The sequence below is a fragment of the Panthera uncia genome, chromosome C2 (assembly GCF_023721935.1).
Source record: "Panthera uncia isolate 11264 chromosome C2, Puncia_PCG_1.0, whole genome shotgun sequence".
Lineage (NCBI taxonomy): Eukaryota > Metazoa > Chordata > Mammalia > Carnivora > Felidae > Panthera > Panthera uncia.
The window spans coordinates 41,679,700-41,702,606 of record NC_064810.1 but is presented as its reverse complement, the minus strand read 5'-3'; the positions used below and the strand labels follow the sequence as shown (position 1 = coordinate 41,702,606).

At 36.3% G+C, this 22,907-nt stretch overlaps 1 protein-coding gene across 2 annotated transcripts in view; it reads right to left on the bottom strand.

The window, feature by feature from the left end:
* NSUN3 (NOP2/Sun RNA methyltransferase 3) overlaps positions 1 to 22,907 on the bottom strand; it is a 59,686-nt gene that overhangs the window by 7,506 nt on the left and 29,273 nt on the right. Inside the window, exon 6 of one of the 2 annotated variants that reach the window (XR_007457233.1) lies at positions 20,766 to 20,933. The exons of the other annotated variant lie outside the window; for it this stretch is intronic. The gene's annotated coding sequence lies outside the window, so the exon portion shown is untranslated. The remainder of the gene's footprint in view (positions 1 to 20,765; positions 20,934 to 22,907) is intronic. 2 annotated transcript variants of the gene reach the window in all.

Here is a 22,907-nt window from a genome sequence, read left to right as displayed (position 1 = left end):
ACAATATTTACAGAATTAACATACACTGATTATGGGTCTTCAATGTTCAGAATCATTGCATAGACTGATCTTAGTAATGCTTCAGAACAGATTTTTACGTCCCTGAAAGAATACTGTCCAACCCAAACATAAAGCTACAGACATTGGGAAGAAGGGAGGGAGAAATGGAAGGCAGAATGGGAGTACAAATATTCTTGTAACACAAAGAGAGAAACCAGGAGATAGTGGCCTGATTATTGCAAAAAAGAATAAAGCTTGAAGTATGCCAGAGACACATTCCAATACTAACAGAACAAGAAGCATAAGTATAAGCATGCAGTGTACTAAGTTTCTAGGCTGAATGAGGAAGAAATGAGAACAGGGTAAGAACTCAGGGTGTAGAGTGTGGTGTGAAGAGGTAAGGGTGGCGTAAGTGAGACAAACCTGAGCAAGAAGTCAGTAGTCAACGTCCAAAGCTGTTAGGTTAAGAAATGACAGCTAAACGTACTAGTCAGAGGTTTGGGAGTTATGTACAGAATAAGTAAAGAACAGAAATAATTAGAAGTGTTGCCTATGAGGAATAAGACTAGGGAAAGAGGGAGGAGGGGTAGGAGTAAATTTCCTTTAAGTAAAGGCTCATTTTTATTTTCAATTTTTACCCATATGTGTATTTCCTATGATAATACAAATTAAAGGAGCTATGACAGTAGGATAAATAGCAAAAATGTTCCTACAGATGTCAGTTATTTTCTTTTTTTACTCTTAAGGAATTAACTCTCTAGAAAACTTATTCCCTGAGGTTCCAGATAACTAAAATTTTATGGTATTCAGAATTTCTAGGCTCTTCATGTATTCGTTTAGTGATTAAAATATATTTTGGGAATTTCTTACCACTGAAAGCCTATTTAACCTTCAGTGTTTGTTGGCAGTGTCTAAAAAATTTCTTGTATTTACCTTTTAACTGTTCACTGTGCCCTAAATATCCCCCCCACCCCCGCCCACCACACACACAAAAGGCTCCTATCTAGACACCAGACATGTGAACCATTAATGTGTTCACATTTGTGTAGAGCCTGTAGTAGGAAGAATAATGGCCACGGCAAAGTTGTCCATATCCTAATCCTCAGAACCTTTAAACATCTCACGTTAAGTGGCAAAAGGGTATTTGCGGATGTGATTAAATGAAGGAACTAGAGATGGGAAGATTATTTTGGATTATCTGAGTATGCCCAATGTAATCCCCCAAATCCTTAGAAATCAAAAAGAAGGCAGGAGAGTCAGAGGAAGAGTTGATAACCATAGCTAAGGCAGGAGTGACAGGATTGCTGGACAAAGACCATAAACCAAGGAATGTGAGCTGCTTCTGGAAACTGTAAAGGTAAGGAAGCAACCCTCCATCTTAGTCTGTTTAGGCTACTGTAACAAAAATAACAGACTGGGTGGCTTAAACAATAAACATTTATTCCTCACAGTTCTGACGGTAAGAAGTCCAAGATCAAGGTCCAGCAGGTTCGGTGTCTGGTGAGGACCTGCTTTCTGGTTCACTGATAGCCCTTGTGTCCTCACATGGCAGAAGGGCTGAGGGAACTCTCTGGGGTCTCTTTTATAAGGACACAAAACCCATTCATGAGGGCTCCACCCTTATAACCTAATCACCTCCCAAAGCCCCACCACCTAAAACCATCACCTTTAGGATTAGGATTTTAACATCAATTTTGGGAGGACACAAATGTTCAGTCTATAGCACCCACCTAGAGCACCCAGAAGGAATTGCAGCTTTGCCAGCACCTTCATTTTGAACTTAGAACCCTCAGAAGTGTAAGATAATAAACTTGTGTTACTTTAAGCCACTAACTTTGTTGTAATTTGTTATAGCAACAATAAAAAATTAATACACACCTAGTGACAGGTTTTTTTTTTTTAATTTTTCTTTTACAGTAACCTACTAAGGTATTAGGAGATTTTTCTAAAACTGCATAAATTACAACTACACTCATTTTGGATCATTTTCTGATTATAGCAATGGGTATAAGATTTTCTTTAAAAAACTCAGATTACTGTGTAAGGGATATATACACAGTTTGAATGGAGATCTTTTAAACCCCCACTAAAAGGACTTTGTTCCTAGTTCCACAATTTGCAAAGCCAATGCCTAATCAAGTAAGTATGATTCTTTCTTATTACAATTATACAAAAGTACACAGAAGCCTCATCATCTACAAACAATATGTTCCTGGCCTAATGGAAATTTAATTAATTTCTACAATGTTGGCAATGTTGGCTAATTCTTCTGTTTTTTTTTTTTTCCAACATTCATAACTTTTGTTTCTAAAATTAGGTTGGTATAAGTTAACTGGTCACATTAATTTCTACAGAAGGAAATAGTATGTGGCAACACAAAGGCCTTTTTACAAATTGGGTTAATCTCAACACCATAGGGCAAACTGTTAGGGATTTCTGTAAAATGGTTGTTGCTATTTTGCTGCTGCTGATGGTTGTTTGTATACCATTTTTGTCCTTTTGCTTGTAGTAGTTATAGATTTCAAGAATACCATGATTTTGTATTAAAAGATCAAGGAAGGGGCGCCTGGGTGGCTCAGTTGGTTAATCATCTGACTTTGGCTTAGGTCACAATCTCATGACTGGTGAGTTCGCACCCCGTGCCGGTCTCTGTGCTGACAGCTCAGAGCCTGGAGCCTGCTTCGGATTCTGTGTCTCCTCTCTCTGACCCTCCCTTGCTCATGCTCTGTCTCTCTCTCTTTCAAAAATAAATAAACATTAAAAAAAAAAATCAAGGAAAATAGATAATGTGAAAAAACTCACTCCCAAGGTTCAGACAGCTGGGAATTATTGTAAAGTATAAAGATATCTTTATAATGAGCATTTATCAAAACATATAATAGTTTCTTCAGTTTGACACATAAATGGCAACAGGTACTTAATTTTAGTTAAGGCTACAGTATATAACAACTGCATAATCAGATTAGTTTAATGGTTTAAAAACCAATACTTCTGGTATTGGCATCTTGATAAATTAATTTAGTATGTGTTTTACAATATACTAAGTGAAAATTAACACACTTCTAAAATATAAGTACTTAAATATGCACTACTTTGCCTACTACAGTTGTGTCTAGGATAAATCATCTGCTTCTATAATAATTTACACTTTGAAACAGTCCATAAGAACCAAGTAATTATTACTTCATCCCAATCATAAAAAGACCAAATATTATTTTTTAGACAGTATGGTGGGAGAAGGGTGTGATGCTTCAAGACAGAAATGATTACAATCAGAATGGAAAAAAGATACTGCTTAATAGATCTTAACAAGCCCAGTAAGAAATTTAAAATTCCAGAGAGAGGGAAAACACATTTAGAAGTCAGAGAGACTTGAATAATACAAGTAAACTGGCAAAGCTGTGGTCATGACCATATAAATACGTAAGTCAGGACTAGAGAAGAAAAATAAGACATGTTGGATCTGGGGTCTGGTAGAAGGCAAAAAGGTTCTCTATGATTGTGTAAATTTCTGTCCATGAAAAGTTCTTTTTCTTTTTTTGGTTTTTAATAATAGGAAAGAAAACTAAGTTAACTCAGCAACATCCATTGTGGCATAATGGTATCCTCTGCTAACCTTTTCCAGATGAGCTGTGGCCCTGTGGTTTCTCAATGACTGTAAATTTCACAGCTTAACAAGAACCTGAGTAATGGGATATTTTTCATCTATGACAGAACACTAACTCTACTGCATCGAATTACTACAAACCAAGTTGTGTTAAGACTGCCATTATTTACCACTGAATTATAACAGATGCTAGAGAGATGGTCAGCAGAGCTAATTGTACTTGCCAGCAGAAGGCAGAAAAAGATGTCATGACTGACTATAATAGATGGAGCAGAAGTATTATTTTGATCAGATTAGGTAGAAGGCTAACCTAATACCTTAAGGTGAAATAGAAACTAGTAGACATTATCTTGGGTTAGCTATATTACTGAATACACAATGCCTAACTATAATGCAGAACTGGGGGAAGTACTCCTAAAGGAAGCAGATATGCCACATAATATAATCCCTCTATCATATCCCTGAAACATATATATTGTCTTCAGAAACCTCCAATCTAAGTGGTTATCACGCTTAATACTACTTGAAATAAGAAATTAAGATTCTACCTCACAACACTGCTGTAGGAAATAAAGCTGGTATTAATACTATAGCACAGAATAAAGTGGGAAATGTTTTTACCTCAAGCACTAATAGAAAAAGAATGATGGCTTTCTTGCCACAGAACCTATGCTAGATAGCCTGTTGCTTTATGGCAGGTATTGGCTATACTACTGTCTCCAAATCTTTGGTTGTCTTTCAGTATATTATGAAATAAGCTGAAAAGCATTTTGTGCTTGAACCACCTAGTTAATGAAGCAACTAAAAACAAAATAAAAAATATTCTTTAAAAAGCCATGAAATTAAGAATAAAATGTTAAACTAAATTCTCCCATTTACAAACAGAAAACCTTAGCTGATTTTTGGCACTTCACAGAGCACACCTGAACGATACTTCAGGTCTACTATCTCTTACATGCCTTTGTGAAATCCAAACGCTCTGCAACCTACAGTTGTTCTAAGTTTGTGGCAGACTCATTTGGCCTCAAAATCTGACCTAAATTGATGTGAGGCTATTTATGGTCAAGACTTAGCCCATGTGACATAACTATTCCTAGTTTTTGTTGAAAACATATTAATGTTTGATGACAGGGTGTGGCCTCAGACCCTACTGGGGGCAGTGGGTGACATACCAAATATCTACTACATTACCTTTTTAAAATCCAAAAAAAAATCAGAATTCTGAAACACATCTGGCCTCAATGATTTTGACTAAGGTTTTAGACTTGTATTTTAGATTCAAATGAGTTACAGTGCAAAGTTACATAAATATCTTCTGTACTATATCTACATGATAAATTAGCCACATCGTTAACTGATGAAAGCTTAATTTCATTACTTTTAAAAGTAAACCATTAAAATCTTAACTTTAAAAAGCATCAGATAAGTACGTCTGCAGTCTGTATACAAGAGTCCATCAGTGTTTTCCTATTCTAACATCCAGTAAGAAAAAAAACTGGTTTTGTGTTCTCTCAATACACCAAAGATTCCCCCTTCTCCCTAAAAAAGTGTTTTGATTTGTACATTTGTATTTTTTATTTTATTTTTTGTATTTCTTTTTGTATTTTTAAAGAACACTTTGTACAATCAATAATAAAGCCTTTTTATCAGGAGTTTATTTTGTCATTTTGTTCACTGCTTTTCACTGAATCTCTTTATCCTTGAAAGATCTGCTTAAAGAGAAACAGAGAATTAAGCCCCAAGAGCCATGTAAGGTACTGGCTTAGACAGAAGATGAGAACGGGGCACCTAGGTGGCTCAGTCAGTTAAGCATCTGACTTCAGTTCAGGTCATGATCTCATAGTTCATGAGTTCAGGCCCCGTGTTGGGCTGTGCTGACAGCTCAGAGCCTGGATCCTGCTTCAGATTCTGTCTCTCTCTCTCTCTCTCTCTGCCCCACCCCTGCTTGTGCTCTGTCTCTCAAAAATAAATAAACATTAAAATATTTTTAAATAAAATAACATTAAAAAAAAGAAATAAGATGAGAGGACATTGCATTCCCAGCACAAGAAGGGAGATCACCTTTATATTTACAGACTGGTCCACAGTCTTCCAGCTACCAAGAAGTAAAGTATGTAATGGCTGAGTGGGGGAAAAAAAATCATTACCTGACTGTCATACCTTGAAAATAAAATGTATTATTTCCTTAATCAAAGCATAAGTTCAATGACCTTGAAAAACTAAACTCACACACACACACACACACACACACACACACACACACCCCTAACTAACATGTCTTGGAACCCTGGCAGCTATCAAAGTTCCAAACTGAAGGTATTTATTTAACTTAACCAAAATTGAAAACATGATGTAGGGTGTTCTGTGTTCTGTTGTTCCTAAGGCAAATCTCTGAATCTCAGAGAATGTTATTTGAATAGCTCCTAAAACAACCTAACACATTTTTAAAATACAAATTCCATTTTTCTGGTCTATTCTTTCGGTCCTTGATTAGAAATCTGGCATTCTGTTGGGAGGGTCAGTGTTAATTAGATCACTAAATTTAACTGTTTTCTGCATTTAAAAAGACTGAACCAAACTGCAGAAGAAAATAATCAGCGCGGCAATAGTGCCATCTTTTGACCAAAGCAGAAAGTGATTCTCTCCCCCTTTCATTAATTCCTCATGATTTACTATCAGGAGATAAACAACATCTTTGTATGTCTTCCTTGTAACGTGTTTGAAGTGACAGTCACTGACCCTCTTACAACAATTTCTGGTGTAGAAGTAAAGCAATCATAGATGTCTGTACTTTTGAAAAATTAAGAATACAGCTAAACATTACTGTGATTAATATATTTATTCTTCATCTTTCCTCTCTTCCCTTCTACCAACATTAAAGCATCAAGGCAATAGCTACCATCCCTTCAGATGTAAATACAGGGAAGCAATCAAGTGAAATGGACTTAAAGATTCCTTTATTGCCACAATATTCCCAAGCTTATTCCCTTCCTCTTAGAAACTCTAGTATTAAACATTTTTTTTTAAACCAGGTAAGACTGTAGTTAATTTTAAAAATTTTAAATGAGCATAGGAGCATCAATCCTGAAATTGGTCCCCTGTAACCATTTAATATTCAATTCATATTTCAGAGACTCTATTTAAGACTACTTTATAAGGTTACTAGCAACTTGTACAGAAAAGAAAAACATTTGTATAATTAATACTGTGAGAAACGTATGAATACTACTGGCAGTCTTTGTATCTTACTACTCAAATGACAAACTAAATCCAAAACTGAAAAGGTTAAATGCTTCCAGAGGACACTGCACACACAGCACATGTTTCTCTGTGAAGAAATTTTTACTTTTTTTTTTTTTTTTTTTTTTTAGAATAAAAGAGAATATTCCTGAATCAATGGGAATATGGATTTGGTCCAGGAATCAAATGAGATGTTGATTCCTATGTTAGCCAAGTGAAGGACAAGTGATCAGTCTAATTAGTAATGTTTCCTTATGTTTATTTGGTACTTAATTTAAAGAGCACCTCACACATGGAGTCTTAATAAAACCTTATGAGATGCACAGGGTAAACAGTCTGGCCCAATTTATCAAATGGAGGGTCACAAAGACTCAGTGACTTGCTCAAAGTTACACAGTTAATTAATGCAGCACAAAGACTGTTATCCTAATCTAATACCAGGAAAAGGACTGCAAGCCTTACCACTGCTAAATACCCTGAAGCAAATGTTACCACTGCTAAAATAAGTATGGAATCTAGGGCAATAAGACAGAGCATGCCACATGCATACATTTTGTCATCTCAACTGTCCCAAATACTCACCTTCAGTGAGGAATAATCATATACTTCCAGGTACTTTTAACAAAAAGAAACTAAGAATTAATAGGTCTGGCACTATGACCTGCAACTCTTGGCTACCTGTTCCTTTTATAGAATATACAACCTTCACCTATTCAAGTGCTATATAGCACAGAATTTATGATGAGGTAAATGAAAGCAATTACTTCATGCTGACACATAATTTGAACCTCTTCGCCACAGTCTGACATCTAAATCATAGTTGTAAAGAATTTTCACAAACTACACTCAACTGTTAGAACCTCTGAGTTAGTCACTCCATTAAAATTCCAAATAATTTGGAATAATTCGGTAAGTACTCCAAATTCCAAAGAATCTGGAAATTAATTTAGCCAAATATTATTTACACAGTTTTAAATAAAAATATGTTTTCCTGGGGCACCTGGGTGGCACAGTTGGTTCAGCATTCGACTCTTGATTTCCGCTTAAGTCATGGTCTAGAGGTTTGTGGCTTCAAGCCCCCCATCAAGCTCTGCATTGGTGGCACAGAGCCTGCTTGGGATTATCTCTCTTTCCCCCTCTGCTCCTCCCCGGCTCGCACACATGCACTTTTGCCCCCTTTCTCTCGCAAAAATAAACATTAAAAAATAATATTTTCCTCAGAAGTTTATTGATAAAATGATTACAAAACCAGACTAAAAGGTTCATTTTCAGCTTTGATCTTACCATACTATTTGATTCTGTCATTCATCCTCAACCTCAAGAAACATTCCCCAACTTTGGTTTCCTGGACACTTTGTTCACTCCTCCTTCTACAAAAGTCTAAAGTTCCCTTTCAGCCTCCTTATCCACCTTTCCTCTACTTCCTATCCATTAAATATAAGTCTTCCCTAGAATTTTATCCTTGGTTTATTTTTTTAAATTTAATTTAATTTAATTTAATTTAATTTAATTTAATTTAATTTAATGTTTATTTATTTATTTAAAGAGAGAGAAAGCAGGGGAGGGGCAGAGAGAGAGGGAAAATGAAAATCCCAAGCAGGCTCCAGGCTGTCAGTGCAGAGCTCGATGACATGGGGCTGGATCCATGTGAAATCATAATCTGAGCTGAAATCAAAAGCTGGATGCTTCACCGACTGAGCCACTCAGGTGTCCCTAAAGATTTTATTTTTAAGTAATCTCTCCACCCAACATGGAGCTTGAACCTACAATCCTCACTCAGATCAAGAGTTGCATGCTCTACCGACTGGGCCAGCCAGGCTCCCTTCTTCCTAAAGTTCGATGTGCTACATGTTATCTCATTCAATCTTTCAATTAAGTTTTGAGACATGAATTCTTATTCTCACTTTGCAGATGAGAAGACCAAGGCAAGATAGCTAAGCAACTTGTACAAGGCCACTCAGTAAATACACAAACCAAGATTCAAATCCAGGCAATAGAGCTCTACAGTTCATGCTGTTAACCGAGGTGTTACCCTTGACACCTTCTTTTCCTTCCCACTCCAGAGCCAATCAATCACCAAGTTCTACTAATTTTCCATTGAAATTATCTTGCAAATCTAACCACACATCTCCCTACTATTCAGTTAGTTAAGGCCTTTGGCATCTAATTCTTGACTACTGTAAAATTCTTTCAAATTGGTTTTCTTGTTAAAGGGTATTCTTGTAAATCTTTGTAGCCTCCCAATGTTATTGTTATCTGATCAAGGGATTTCCAACTGTGACAAACACTTTTAACTGTTCCCTAATACCAGTTCTCACTTTCTTCTGTAGTAATGCAATTTTTAATTAGGTACAGTTAAGGCTAGTTTCCTAAGTTGCCTTTCACTAAAGGTAGTCATAGGACTAAGTATGACCCAGGAGATGTGAGTAGAAGTAATGTGAGGTATGTTCTTTTGTTCCTTCCTACTAGTTGCAATGCAGATTAAACAGCAAGAGCTGGAATAGCCACCTTGGAGCATGAGATAGAAGAAAGATGAGGCCTGGATCTCCGATGATTATGGACTCTGGCAATCAACTGATTGCTGGAACAACCCTGAGAAGCCTACTCAGGCTTTTACTCACTTAAGTCACTATTATTTTGAGTCTTTCCCTTTGTCTATTTCTTTCTCCATCGGAAAATGATCTTATACCGAATTTGGCACCAAACGTGGACTTGCTTTAGCAGAATCTAAAATGTAGAACTGGCTTAGTAAGAAGGCAATAGGGGGCATGTTCAAACAATACTACCGGCTGGAAAGCCAGTGACTATTAATTTTATATGTGAACTTGACTACGCCATTGTGCCTAGGTATGTGGTTAAACATTATTCTGGGTATTTCTGGGTATTTGGGGGTAAAATCAACATTAAATTGGTGGTCTTTGAGTAACGCAGAATGCACTCCATGATGAGGTCAGACCTCAACCAGTCACAGAAGGCCTGAACAGAAGACTGACACCTCTCTTGAGCAGGAAGGAATTCTACCAGGTGGTAGCATTCAAACTTGAACCACAACATCAACTTTTCTTTAGATCTCCAGTCTGCTGACTCATCCTGCAGAGTTTGAACTTGCCAGCCTCCATAATCATGTGAGCCAATTCCTTAAAAAAAACTCCTCTCTGTATATATACACACATCCTATGTTTCTCTGGAGAACCCAGAATAATACAGCCAGTAACCCTTATTATGCCATAGAAAAACATTTAATAAAATCATTGTTTATCATATCTTGGAAGACAGACCATATGCTAAACAAAGCTTATAGAACTCTAGGGTGACTAGAACAAAATCTCAAAATGTTACTCTAGGTTAATGAAAGACAGCTCTGAAAAGATCGCAGTAATTTGGAAGGAGCGCTGGAAGGAATACAGCGCTCCTAAGGAAGGCTCTCTGCCCATGGGTTATAATCTAAATCAACAAAGAAATTCGATAATTTGGGCCTTGCTAGGGTTGAAAGAGTCGACAGATTCCATGCCCCAAAGTAAAGCAGTGATCAAAAGGTATTCCTGAAGAGGCAGCTCTTGCAGAGATAAGACAGTGGCCTCAAGCCTCGCTCTAGCACTTCTGAGCAAATGTTCTTATTCGGACAGTGGGATTTAGTCCAAAAACAAAGATGTTTCTTTCACACCTCATCCAATAAAATGGAACACACTTCTTATATACACAACATGAATAAATATCAAAAACATGCTGAGAGAAAAATTCCAGATAATAAAGAATACATGCTGTTTGATTACATTTTATATAGTCTGAGAACAGGCAAAGCTAATCTACAGTAAGAGATGTCAGAACAACGTTTGCCTTTGGTGAGTGGAGCAAATGGATTCTGAAGAAGCACCAGGGATCTTTCTGGGCAACGGAAATATTCTATATCTTGATAAGGTTGTGGGTTACACATGCCTATGTAACTGTCAAAATTCCTTGAACGCACATACAGCCTCGTGTATGCACATGTTACAGATCCACTGGCTCAACTTGTAGGTGGGGTAGGGGGTAGCTCCTCCAGCAATTATGGGTTCTTCCTTCAGCTTCCCTGAATTCTAGACCATGTTCCTGTGCAGTTCCATAATGAAATGCACGTGCTAGTCTGCAGATCACCCGTATCATTATAAACAGATGATTAGAGGTGATAAGAGACCTATGAAGGTTCTGGTGCTAGAAAAACGTGGCTACTCTGTCCTTCTGGGTTCTAGTGTGTCTTTGTACTCCCCCCCACCCCCATTTTGTGTGCTGGTTACTAGCCCTGGTTAACTTCAGGTTCCACACCAGAAGTAGAGGCACAATTATACATAACTTCTACAGACTGTTTAACCAGCTTATATGGATTCAGTAAGATCTAATTCCTAGAAGATCCCTTACTTCACTTACAGAGATTCTTCTCTGACCAAACCCTAACTAACAGTCAGTCAGGAATACCTTGGTCTCTGTAGAATGAGACAGTATTGTGTAAGTAACTATCAAGTCAGTAAAGGAGTTAAAATTCATTCTTTGCCTCATCTTTCTAGGTGTTTAGTAAATTCTAATGCTTACATAATTATTTTCCAGTTTCCTTTCGATCAAACTTTTATTCATCCTTCTAGACCTATTTCAAAGTTCACATAATCTCCGAAACTTCCACTGACTTCCCATGAAATTCCTTCCTCTTCTATTTTTCCCAAGCAAGAAGTTTTCAGCTCCTTGAAAACAGGGTTTATATGATATGCATTGTTGCTTTTTTCATGTATAGCACAACTGGAAAGTATGTCCTCAAAATATATTCATTAAATAAATGAATGAATGAATGAATGCCACCTCAATTAAGAGGTAGGTCAGGCAGAGAACTTTTCAGTGTAAAACAAAAGAAATACGCTTCATTGCAACTAATACTCAAAAATTCTGAATAGGGAACAAACAGCTCAAGCAAACTACAACTCTCATGTTGTAGAACAGATGGAAATGTTAGAGGCCAGAGGCTTTATTTGGAAAAAAAATAATAAAGCTTTTGCCAACAGGTAACTTATAAAAATGAGATATTTATAAAAATGGAAGGTTTTTTCCCTTGCTAACAGGGGTAGATAAACTCCTAAAAAAAGTAAAATAATCTATTAAGGAAGGTTGCTACATAACAATTGTGGTCTCAATTCTGATTGAATGGAATAGTTTGGTAAATTTTAGTAAATGAACTTGACTTTCCATAGGGAAAACCATGGCCACTACTTTAAAACTGAGATATGTGGTATTGTGATCTTGTGATATATAATATATAATAAGATCTTGTGATCTTGGTCTTCATTCCTTTTTCTGACACAGAGCTCCTAAAACCTTGAAATTTCCTAAGAGTGATTGTAACAAAGGTTTCTTTTGTTACACTAATGAGATGACTTTGGACCTCAGCTAAAGAAGGCTACTGGTTTCCAGGGAAACCAGTCATATGACCAGGGGATTGGAACTTTCAGCCTCACCCTCGAATCCCTAGGGAAGGATGATGAGCTGAAGATTTAACAACTGCCAATGGCCAACAATTTAATCAACAACCATGCCTACATAATAAAGGCTCCATAAAAACCCAGCAGTTTAGGTCAGAGAGCTTCTGGGTTGGTGAACATGTAGAGAAGCTGGGAGAGAACGACATGCGCAGAGAGTGCATGGAAGCTCTTGCTCTTTCCCATATACCTTACATTCTGCATCTCTTCCATCTGGATGTCCATCTGTATCCTTTATCATTTTCTTTAATAGAATTGGTAATAAAATATTACCAATATCTATCTTCTATCTTTAGAAGATATCTCTAATATTACCAGTATCTACTAATTCTGTCTTCTTTAATAGAATTGGTATTCTCTGAGTTCCATAAGCTGCTCTAGCAAACGGAACCAACAAGGGGGTCATGGGAACCTGTGATTTATAGCCCATTGTTTAAAAGCAGGGTGACAAACCTGGACCTGTAAGTGGCATCTGAAATGTGGGTGGGGGCAGCCTTGTGGGACTGAACCTGTGGGATGTGACACCACAGGTAGAGAGTGTCAGACTGAGTTAAACTGTAGGACACCTAGCTGGTATCACAGAGAATTCCTTAGTGGTGTGGGTGAGAACTTCCCCCCCCAACTACCACATTGGAATTAATACCAGAACCCTTTTAGACACCAAAAATACCATTAAGACATACTTAAAAATGAAGGTTATCCCTGACGCTGTCTTTCTGGACACATAAGGGAAATTTAACAGAGAAAGTTAGTGTGGGGGGCAGACAATTGGATTTAAAAGGAAGAAAGTAAATCTAGTCTTAAAAAAATTATTAGCCTAATTTGATATACTAAATATTTTAATTACTACAAGGTAATTTAACAAATAATAAAACCACAACTTTAGCCAACTGTTAGGAGCTCACAAAGCTTTTATGTTTAAGTTGTTCCTTTTCTGTCCCCCCCACAATCCTAAAAGTTTAATTCCTCTATTTTTTGTATCATTTTTTCCTCTGAGTATTTCAGGATATTTCCATTTATTTTTCCTTATCATCCCATATTTTTTTCCCATGTTACATTGTTGGCTTCTTGTATTCCTTTAGAATTTTTTTATTTTTGTTCCTTATTTCTTTCATTTTTCCATGGCCTGTTTCTCATCATTTCCACTCTGTTTGTATCAGTTTACTATTTCTGCTGGCAAATAGCAGTCTAAGAAAGCAAATACCACTATTATGTACTATGACCAAAGAAAACATTAAGGTGAAAAGTTGAAGCTCATGTACAATCTATCAAATAAATGCAGATTCAAAATTAAGTTTCAGGTACTTTAAGCATCTAAAACACAGATATTTCTGGGTTGATAGTTACCTAGTGCTATCATCAGTTTTAAAAGTATTATTTTACAAGCCTTGAGGGTACCCTTCACTATGCTCACAGTAAGTAATCAAATTTCTAGATATCAAACTGTTTATTATCAAAGAAGTTCTGCAAATTCAAGATAGAGAAACATGACCAAGCTTGCTATTTTCAGAGATGCCATACCCAGCAGCTATTCCTTTATCAACCTAAGAAACAAAAATAATGCTGATAATTATCTCCTCTCCACTGGCAGAACTTTTTACCTTGAAGAATGAATATTTTTTATATAGTATTTTTATATGTGGTAGAGTGGTGTGATAAAAGATGCTAGATACTCCTGAAATAAATTATAAACAAGTTTTAATACATTTCTTATACATTTCTACTTGGAGATCTTTAGTATATTTTCTCAATTGTTAATTACCTCATTAAGATGAGCACAGGAGGGTTGGTTAAGTTTGAAAAGCTCTCTGCTGAGACTGAGTATAAAGGAAACCAGTTTTGTGTTGTTTAAGTTAGGAAGAGTGACAACAGACCACATTAGGTCTGCCTAACTTTTATGTAGGGTCTTTAATCTACTATCAAATATTGTCTCTTCACTCATACAAAGAAAAAGAACTAATGAAAAGCTTTGAAGAAAACCACCAGAATTGACTAAATTTTGGCCCATGGCAAACATGCTTATAAATGAAGACAGATTGCTTCTTACAGATTTAAGTGGTCTTTTAAAGTTTTTTCAAACTTTTTTTTTTCTTTAGTAAAAAGAAACTTTCTTCAAATGACAACCTACAAGTTCAACCAGATGAAGATACCCCTCTAGTTGGATCTAGTTAGTATAAGTCATCCCTCTCCCTCCCCTCAAGATGGCTCCTACAACAGTGCTACAGAATCCCTATGTCTTTATAGAGCAAAGGTTAAAAGCCACTATTGTAAATAATTGTTTAGAGGAAAACAACAGGCTGATATAGCATATGTTCTCTGATCACAATAAAAATTAAAAAATAATAAGATAGCCAAAAAATACCCATATGTTTGGAAACTGGAAACAAACTCACAGTAAAAAAAGATCAACAGGGGTGCCTGGGTGGTTCAGTTGGTTGAGCGTCTGCCTTTGGCTCAGGTCATAATTTCACAGGTTCATGGGTTGAAGCCCCATGTCAGGTAGTCAGGCTGTGCACTGACAGCACAGAGCCTGCTTCAGATTCTCTGTCTCCTTCTCTCTGTGTCCCTCCCCACTCACCTGTGTGCTCTCTCACAAATATTAAAAAAAAAAAAAAAAAAAAAAAAAAGATGAACAAATTTAAATACTAGATCCTGAAAAGACATAAAACTTGACAAACCTCAGGCAAGACTGATTAACAAAAATAAAAGAGAACATTTTAAATCCTGAAGACACTAAGAAGATAATAAGGAGATACTGTATACAATTTTATGTCAGTAAGTTTGTTGACTTGGATAAAATGGAAAATTACTTAACAACAAACTCTCATAAAACTGATTAAAAAAAAGAGAGAGAGAAAACTTAAGAGTCCTGTAACCTTTAAAGAAACTAAATCAATGGTCAAAAATTTTCCCACAGAATTCCAGGCCCATCATGGCTTCCACGTCAATTTCTATCAAATATTCAGGGGGAAAAAAATACTTGCAACTTGCCATAAACTGTTCCAGAGAATATAAATGAGAACCTACTCTTCAATTCATTTTATGAAGCTACTATAACCTTAATTCCAAACTCTAAGAATATTTCAAAAATGAAAAATTATAGGCCAGTTTCACTTATGAACACACATGGAAAAAATGCTAAGCAAAATATCACACAGAATCCAGAAAAAAAATGACCTATATATATTTCTACATATTATAGAATCATGAGGGTTTTTGTTGAAAATCCAAAAGAATCTATAAATTTTTAGACTTAATAAATTTCTCAATATCGTGAAATAGCAGGAAAATGTCAAAACTGTCTGAATTGGTAGACTTAATGTAATTCCAATCAAAATCCCTACAAGTTTTTCATGAAACTTGAAAAGCTGATTCTAAAATGTATATAAAGATGCAAAGAACTGAAAATGGTCAGGATACTCTCAACAAAACAGAATGAAATAACAAGGGAATATCTGTGTCTACATATTATGATATTAATGCCATGGTAATTAAGTCAGTGTAGCATTAGCTGTTGGGTCTATAAATAAAGCAATTGAATAGAACAGAAATCAGACTGATGTTAATGCGGACATCTGATTTACAAAAGAAGTAGCACTACAGACTCCTGGCAAATGGACAGACTTTTCAATAAGTGCTGTTGGGACAATTAAGTATCCATGCACAAAGTTAAAAAAAAAATGAAGAATGGAGAAGGAAAAGACGGAAGAAAAGAAAATAAGATTCCTACCTCCCACTACTAAGCAAAAATCAGCTGAGGTGGATTATAGACCTAAGTGTAAAAGTTAAAAAATAAAGCTTCCAGAAAATAACACAAGAAATTATCTGAGGTTTGGAAAAGACTTCTTAAAATAGGGCACACAAAAAAGCATTAATCCTAAAAGAAGACATAGATGTAATAAATTATATACAAAAAGCAATAAACTCTTCTTGTAAAACAAAAATAAAAGAACCAAAACACCAAGAAGAGTGAAAGGGTGAGCCACCATGCCACAATATGGGAGGAGATATTTGTGCCACAAAATTGTGAAGGGACTGATGTTCATCCTTCTTGCAAGTTACACAGGTAGCATGCCAGTTACAGGGATGTTGGTAGAAGACATGAAACTCCTAAATCAGAACTAATGGATGGTTAATTACCTACAAAATAATAGCAGCCAATTCAAACAAAATTTGAATCTGCCCTGTTTTACGACTGGTGCCCAGAACATAAAAGGAACTCAATAAATACTTCTAGAAAGAATATATGGTTAGGGGAGAACTGTCACCATCCTTGCCACATGTTTGTATGAAGACAGAGGAGATTCTTCCTCCTCCACCTACAAGGCAGGGGTAGGCATTTTGTTGGAGTAAACAATGCAAGACTCTCCACCTACTTACTTGAGCCTCTGCAAACAAGGAGGAGAAGTAGCTAATGTAGTCAATGAATGGTATCCACTGTTATTATTTTTACTAGTGATGGAGCCAAAATGGAAAAATCACTATTCATGGAACATCACAAACTTTCTTGTTCTCTTGGACCTGACTAACCTCTGGCACAAGTCCTACCCTTTCATCTTTTTAATCATGTTTCAATGCACAGGATATAAAGGGGAAGGGGTTTTACTTTTTAAGTGTTTGCTGATTAGTTGAATGAATTCTAAGAGTTAGATGTGGGACTGGAATAAGAGGTTTCATCAGAGGCACCGGGTTGGGGTTTAGGGTGAGCTAATACAAAGGACTGGATTGTCAAATCAGATTCTCATGAACCTACCTACTATCAAGATATATTAATAATTTCAAGTACACAAGTAATCAAAGAGCACAAAAGAAGCAGGGACATCCAAAGTGGCTACCTCAGTCTTGCTTATAGCTCAGAATAGCTCAAACAGAGCTTCTAGCTCAGAATGTTTTCTAGCTCAGATAAGAGATGAGTTCTCTAAGCAAAGTTCACAGGTAAGTTCACACAATGGGGAGATGTCATATTTCTAATATATCTTAAGGAGTTGAAAAGCTTGAATGACGTTCTCCAGAAAGCTGTGCCTCACAAATCTACAGATTCTAGGCTGTGTTTACCACAATCCTAATCAGGGATATTCTGCTCAAAAAATGACATAAGTAGGAGTTCTCCTGACAGCAAAATTCATTAGTCTATTCACCAAGGAGGTCAGTTATTAACATGTTTAACTGGGTCACCTGCCTTCTTTCTTTCCATGGGAGTGCCTCCATAGAAATCAAGAGAAATGGATCACAGCCCAGCTGCTAACTCCTTTCCCAGAGAGTTATCAAGCTCTTCCTGGATCACTGAAAAGGCTGATGTTTTAATCTCCACTAGGATTTCTTTTTTAACGTTTACTTGTTTTTCAGAGAGAGAGAGAGAGAGAGAGAGAGAGAGAGAACTTAAAGTGGGCCTCAGGCTCTATGCTGTCAGCACAGAGCCCTACATGGGGCTGAAACCCACGAACCACAGGATCACGACCTGAGCCGGACGCTTTACCAACTGAACCACCCAGGCGCCCCTCCACTAGGATGTTTTGTACCTATACCTATTTCTTGCATTTATGATATCCTATCATAAGAAAGTCTTTGATACTCCTAACTACCTGAATGAATGAATGAATGAATGAGGGATTTAATATGCAGTCATCTCAAAAGTATATTTTCAAAGACTATTTACTAATTAACATGTTCATGGGGCACTTGGGTGGCTCAGTCGGTTGAGCATCTGACTCCTGGTTTTGGCTCAGGTTATGATCGCACAGTTCATGAGATCCAGCCCGGCATCAGGTTCTGTGCTTATGGCATGGAGCCTGCTTGGGATTCTCTCTCTGTCTCTCTCTCTGCCCCTCCTGTGCACACGCACATGCTCGCTCTCTCAAATTCTTAAAAATAATAATTAACATGATCATAATAAATTAAATAGACAAAGATACTGAATGCTATTCTGATTTCTATTATAAATACTATATGCAGTCAAAGAAGTTAAGTCGGTGTAAGTTTCAATGGGTGGCTTATTTTCTGCTTTATATTTCTTTGTATATTTCAAATGTTTTATGAGACTATACTACTTCCATGTTAGGAAAGGTTATTAGAATAAACCTCTTCAGTTTAAATATTTATCTGTTGCTTACTTTGTAAAATTTGCTTTGTTACACCCATACTCCATCCTTAACATGACCAAAGTTGGGTGTCCCTCCTCTTGTTCCCTTTGTACTCTATTCTACTACCACATTCTTGCCACATTTTAAAACAATTGCCCTGAGGACCTTGAGAACAAGGAGCATTTCATATATATTTTAGTATCTGCAATGCCTAGCAAAGTTCTGATATAAAGTACTTAATAAATGTTGGATAAATTAATAAATGCTGATAAAATCTTATTTTCAAGATTGTATTTCTTTTTTTTTAAAATGAAATTTATCATGTTCCATACAACACCAAGTGCTCATCCCAACAGGTGTCCTCCTCAATGCCCATCACCCACTTTCCCCTCCCTCCCACCCCCCTCCCCCATCAACCCTCAGTTCATTCTCAGTTTTTAAGAGTCTCTTATGATTTGGCTCCCTCCCTCTCTAACTTATTTTTCCCTTCCCCTCCCCCATGGTCTTCTGTTAAGTTTCTCAGGATCCACATAAGAGTGAAAACATATGGTATCTGTCTTTCTCTGTATGACTTATTTCACTTAGCATAACACTCAAGATTGTATTTCATATTGTCAATCTATACTTGAGACATTTTTAGTGTTGAAAATACAATAGCTACAAACTTTGGATGTCTCTTCAACCTTTTACAATTGTATTTAATGTGGAATATTTTGATCTGTACAATCTTAATAAAAAGAAGTGTGTACTTTGTGCAAATTACAGATTTTAAAAAATTTTTTTAATGTTTATTATTGAAAAAGGAAGAGACAGAGTATGAGCAGGGGAGGGGCAGAGAGAGAGAGACACAGAATCCAAAGCAGACTCCAGGCTCTGAGCTATCAGCGCAGAGCCCGACACAGGGCACTCAAACCCATGAACCGTGAGATCGTGACCTGAGCCAAAGTCGGACGTTCAACTGACTGAGCCACCCAGGTGCCTCAAACAAATAACAGATTTTTAATCTGAGAATCTCTGACTCCTGCCATCTAACTTGAGAAAAAGAAGAAAAAGGAGGAGGTAGGGGAGTAAGAGAAGTATTAGCAGTAGCAATAGTAGCCGTAGGGGTATTATGGGTTTGCTTCTGTTTTCTGGATTCCAAACATATGACTAAGCATATCATGATAGTATGCAAAGCTAACTGAATTAGTTGACCTTTAAGAAGAAAATATATACATAACTGAAACACTGGTGGAAATCTTCCATTCTAATAGACCTGTATGTCCAAAGATTATTTTTCCAACATGAATATATCAACGTTTTAGTCACTGTGTTGATGAATGATGAAGACTCAGGCTTCACAGTCACCAGGTATCCCTTATCTCAGCTCAAGAGCATGACAGAGGAATTGTTGGTGATTTTTATTTTTTTAATGTTTCTTTTAAAACACAATTCTTGCTGTCAGAGTACCACTTTTTAAGGATAGTTATCTGGATGATTTATACAAATTTTCAAATGTTACCGAATAATCTAAGCTTCCTTTTTCAATGAGTTCACAAATTGGATTTTACTTGTCAAGTAGTGAGAAAAGAGAACCAGAAGGGGTCAGTATTTTAAATGTGATTGATTTTCTCTGGGTAAATAGATGACATGATACATTACTGCAATAACATACCAATATTTTTGTTATAAATCATACTCTTCAGTTCGTGCTTTCCCACCTAAAAATCATGTAAACTTCTCTTGCACAAACACCATGGCACTTTCTAGAGACAACATGTATATCATTTTCAGCATATTTTCTCACTCTGTTTATCCTAATACATTTAAATAAAAATGAGGCAAGAGAACCTGATTATGTATGTACACAGTTTGTAACAGAAATGACTGCTCTCAGAAATTATTTTGAGAAATGATAATAAAGATACACTTTCAAACGGTATTCAATTAATAAAAATGTCTTATGTTCAATTATTCCTTATATCATTGTCTTACATTCTCATCTTCTGAAAATGGTTTGGGGACAGATGTGTAAGAGAGTTGTATACAGTTTTATCTTCCTGTATTGTAAATTAAATAGAAGAGTCTAATTTTTCCATTTCTGTATGGATAAATCAAAGGGTCCTCAATAAGTGTACAATGAAGCCATATGCTTTGGTATCTATCTCCTGTCATCATTATGCCCTCTAATAAGCTTTTCATGCTAAAAAGAAAAATCAGGTTTGATCACTGTTTTCATGATTATATGCATAATCTTTAAAAGAATTTTTTAAAAAAGACTTACATATCTACTAATATTAGTCTTTTAAAAAAGTGTAAATCAAGAAACTTCTATTAAAAAAATATCAATTTTAGGGGCACCTGCGTTGCTCAGTAGGTTAAGCATCCGGCTCTTGGTTTCAGCTCAGATCATGATCTCGTGGTGGTTCGTGAGTTCAAGCCCCGCTTCCCGCTCCACGCTGACAGTGCAGAGCCGGCTTGGGATCTCTCCCTCTTTCTCTGCCCCTCCCCTGCTCACTCTCTCTGTCTCTTTTGAAATAAATAAATAAATAAATAAATAAACTTTAAAAAAGTACCAATTTTAATTTAGGTATCACATTCATAAAAACATGTAAGATTAATATTTGGCTACAGAGTATTGTGTTTTCCAAAGCTACAACTGTAAACAGTGTGTAGATGGCCTATTTAATATAAATATGAATGATTTCTGATAACGTAAATGAATATACAGCCACAGAGAACATAAAGTATCTTTGTGTACCATAACCTGTCAGCTGACAAATGCAAATACAAGTCTAGTCTTCAAAAAAACAGTACAAAAAGTTTTCCTTATTTGCCTCTCAGTTATCCTCTTGTTTTCTCCCTCCTGAGTGCCATCTTCTGTCCACAATATCAGGCCAGGCAATATTTGCTTGCTTGCCTTCTAATTGCTCTTTGCAAATGTAAATAAGGATCTACTATCAATCCTTTATACTTTTGACTAAAATTCACACATCAATATATTTACTCTCTTGCATATGTTTGCATTTGAAGCCTTTTATTTCTTATTGTGGAATAAAATGATTACCTTTTGCTAAAGGGAGGTAAGGCAATAACTAGGTGAAAAAGATTTCGAAGTAGGAAACTTCTTTATATGTGGTATGGTGATAGAGCTATGAGAAAATTACTATATATGTGTGTACACACCCACACACATATTTCATTTTCTGGAGTCAGGGGCAGGTGATACAAGAGAAATTGTGGCTAGAGTTATCATTTTTTCCTTTATCTTTTTAACTCCCAGACTTGTAGATGTCAGGGAACTAGAACTGCTTTCTGTGCCTAGAGCTTGGGCATCCCACGCTTTCCCCGGTATCATCATAATCACACAGCAAAGGGACCCAAAGTTTCAACTAGTCTAAGTGGCTCTGAAAACTCTCACACAGACCAAGCATCAGGGACAGGAAGTGCAGAGTAGCTGTTCAAGGAAAAAAATACGAGACAGCTGGTATGATGGTGTTCCCCATGTGATTACATGAAAATCTACACCTGTAGTGATTGAGAGGTCAGTTTTGCACCTGTTCGATATGCTACTAAAATGATGTAGCGCTAAAGCCACTCCTTTTGGAGACTAAGACAATGGGGGAGGGGAGGGGCCACTAAGGAAGAGCCTTCGTTGTTAAGGCATAAGAAGGTGCCTATGTGAGGTTTATATAAATGCAGGACCTTCATGATGATGACTGTAATGCTATATGATGTTATATATAACATAATGATCTCGCATTAGACTGTGCTGACAGCTTGGAGCCTGGAGCCTGCTTCAGATTCTGTGTGTGTCTCTCTCTCTCTCTGCCCATCCCCTGCTCACCCTCTGTCTCTCTCTCTCTCTCAAAAATAAACATTTTTAAAAAGTAAAAAGAAAAAAAAAAGGAATAATGTAAACATCCAAAATTAGAAGATTAAATAGCATAGGATAGACTGACGCTATTTAATATTTCACAAAAGTTGAAAAGAACAAGTAAATCTACAAGGAAAAAAAAACTAAGAAAAATTAAGTACAAAAAAGCAAGTTTCAGATCAATATATACACAACGATAGCAGTTATTTTTTAATGTATTTCTCTATGAACATGTAATTGTAAAATGAGCTATAGAACAAGTTTGGAAGAGTGTGCCCCAAACTTAAGTCCAACAGTTAACTCAGTGAAGAAAGCTGGTATTTGGCTGGGTCTACATCCAAGGGGGCTTTTTGCTTCGTTTTTATTATCTGAGTTTGTTTACAATGAAAATGTTTGCATTTAATAGTTGTATAATAAAATATATATTTTAAATGCTATCAAGAGATGAAGTAAAATTAAAATTGAAAAATATCTATTTATCCATTTAATGGATCTTTAGTATTTTTAACAAGCATAGATTTGGAAGAATAAAGGGAACAGAAAATAGATTACCATGAATTGAGACAAAATGGGAGGAAAAGCAATCGACGGAATATAAAACACAAAAAGCTTAATAATGAACAGGA